This window comes from Hippopotamus amphibius, chromosome 6 (assembly GCF_030028045.1).
Source record: "Hippopotamus amphibius kiboko isolate mHipAmp2 chromosome 6, mHipAmp2.hap2, whole genome shotgun sequence".
Classification (NCBI taxonomy): domain Eukaryota; kingdom Metazoa; phylum Chordata; class Mammalia; order Artiodactyla; family Hippopotamidae; genus Hippopotamus; species Hippopotamus amphibius.
The window spans coordinates 39,177,283-39,180,221 of NC_080191.1; the positions used below are offsets into that span (position 1 = coordinate 39,177,283).

General features: G+C 37.6%; 1 pseudogene; it reads left to right on the plus strand.

The window, feature by feature from the left end:
• The first annotated feature begins 1,344 nt into the window (after positions 1 to 1,344).
• On the plus strand, positions 1,345 to 2,393 carry LOC130854884 (trace amine-associated receptor 7a-like; annotated as a pseudogene).
• The last annotated feature ends 546 nt before the right edge of the window (positions 2,394 to 2,939 follow it).

Here is a 2,939-nt window from a genome sequence, read left to right on the forward strand (position 1 = left end):
TGCTTTGATCACTATAGCTTTGTAGTACAGCTTGAAGTCAGGGAATGTGACACTTCCAGCTTTGTGCTTTTTTCTCACCACTTTACACGTTTCATATGTGTTAATTTTAGTTGGAAGCACATTGTTGTTGTTGTTTTATGTCTGTTTATCATATTATGTGGAGACCCCCTTAAGGGCAGGGAATATTTTCTATTTACTCTTGTATCTTCAAGACCCTGACACAAATAGATGCTTAATAAATAAACAAATATAAATGTTGTATACGTGAATGACTGGAATTCAGTTGGATACATGAATGTCTTGGGATGACTTACACCCCATAAATCTTCTACCACTGAAGCATCTCTGCCTTTTTACTCATCTTAAAGAGAATTCTCTCAAATTACACTGCTGAGCATATCACATGTGATAAATCCTTTTTGTACAGATCTCTACAGGTACAAAAGATCTCTTGTAGTTTTAGTTAGCTAAGAATTTTTCCTTTTAGCAATGAATAAAATTTGAAATTTATCAAATGCATTTTTGCATTTCATTGTATGGTCATAAAACTTTAATCTGTTAAAATGGTGAATTATAGTAATAGATTTTCTATTGTTAAACCAAACTTCCATTCTTGGCATAGATTCTAATCAAGGCATATGATCTTTTTGTATGTTGTTACTTTTAGTTTGTTTAGAATTTTTGAATCTTTGTTTTGAGTGAGAGTGTTCTCTCGTTTTCCTTGGGTTTTAGTATCCACGCTATTCTACTTCAAACAATAAATGTTAATTGGAGATTATTAAGTGTAAGTTTCCTCTTCTTGTTCACAGCTTGCACTATAGAGACTCCACTGTAGATGATTTTGGATATGGGATTTGGTTGTGCTTCCTGGGGTGTGCAGGGGGTAACTTTTTAGACAGACTGGGGGTGGGTAGTAAAAGATAACCAATAGATAACAAAATCATAGGCATCTAACTAACTTTGACAAAGAGGAATATCCCCCATATATAGGCCAGGTAATAAAAGATTGTTGATAAGATGTAAGGTAAGAAATCTTTTGTGGCAAAAGAAAATTTGCAACATATTTACTTGAAGTGAAATTCTTATTTAATTTAGAAAATTGTTTCAAATTATATTGTAAAGTATAAGAAAAATAATAAAGATTTTATTGGTCATTTAAATTTAATATATTGTTATTGCACATGTTCAGAGATTAAAATTAATATGGATATGTGACAGGTCACGGAGATAATGTTTTGTGAGTATAACAAGGGTAATTAGTTCAAAAGAGATCTTTTCTCTCCCACCAGGACATAGAAGACTGCTCTATTTTATGCAATTGCAAAAAGGGCAAAACTTCTCCACATGTTTATGTGCGAAATACAACAACACCATGAGCAGCAACTGGTCCCCCCTGCAGCTGTGCAGCTCTGCTACGAGCACCTGAATGGATCCTGTGTGAAAACCCCCTACTCACCAGGCCCCCGCCTGGCCCTGTGCACAGTGTTTGGCTTTGGGGCTGTGCTGGCTGTATTTGGAAACCTCTTGGTGATGATTTCAATTCTCCATTTCAAGCAGCTGCATTCTCCAGCCAACTTCTTGATCGCCTCTCTGGCCTGTGCTGACTTCCTGGTGGGAGCAACTGTGATGCCCTTCAGCACTGTGAGGTCTGTGGAGAGCTGCTGGTATTTTGGGCAGAGTTACTGTCAACTTCACTCTTATTTTGGAGGGTCATTTTGTTATGCTTCCATCTATGACTTGTGCTTCATCTCCATCGACAGGTACATTGCGGTCACTGACTCCCTGGCCTATCCAACCAGGGTCACTGTGTCTGTTTCTGGCATGTGTATTGCCTTCTCCTGGCTCTTCTTGATTGTTTATACTTTTTCCATTCTTGGCACAGGTGCAAATGCATCTGGGCTGGAAGATCTAGTAAGTGCTCTCACCTGTGTGGGAGGCTGTCAAATTGCAGTGAATCAAACTTGGGTATTTTTCTAATATTTTTCATCCCCACTCTTGTGATGATAACTGTTTACTCCAGGATTTTCCTCATCGCTTAACAACAGGCTAGAAAAATTGAAAGTATGAGCAATAAGAGTGGGGGTTGCTCAGACAGCTACAAAGACAGAGTGGCCAAGAGGAGGAGAAAAGCAGCCAAAACGCTGGGCATTGCAGTGCTGGCATTTCTGATTTCCTGGTTGCCATACTTCCTGGATTCAATAGTTGATGCCTTCCTAGGTTTCATCACTCCCACATACGTTTATGAAATACTGACTTGGATTGCTTTTTATAACTCAGCTATGAACCCCTTGATTTATGCTTTCTTTTATCCTTGATAAAAAGCCATCAAACTAATTGTCAGTGGCAAAGTACTGAGAGAGAATTCCTCAACAATAAATTTATTTTCTGGATAAGGTCACAGTTTAGGTTGAGGAACTGAAAATAGATTCATAGTGAGCACACCATTGGGTAGAAACGTTAATCATATATGTACAAGATCTTCTAATGTAAAATAATAAGTTATGCTTCAAATTTGACCCAAACACTTAAATGCAGTTTTATAATTCTTTGGTAAATATACCATAAACACCTGGTTGTAATGGAAACAGCGTGGTCCTAGAGCCAGAAATGCAACATTTTATCTCTGATCTTGGGCTGCTACGTCTCTCTGAACTTCACTGTATTTCTCTAGTTAATAATCCCTTCTTTGTAGCATTCTTGAGAAAATTTAAAAAGAATATGTGGGAAGGACCTAGTATATTTTTGTTATTCTAAAGCTCCACTTTTATTAGTTTGTAATAGTTCAGTCTATGGTTATAGCGTCTCTCTATTCCTTTGTAATATTTTTCTTAATATTAAAATGTAAATGCAGCTGGGGGATCCTTGGAGAGGTGGTGGCTCCCTATTGAGGGAGGGCAAAGGAGTGTGTCTGCACTGTCAGATGCTCAGATTTCTGAGGC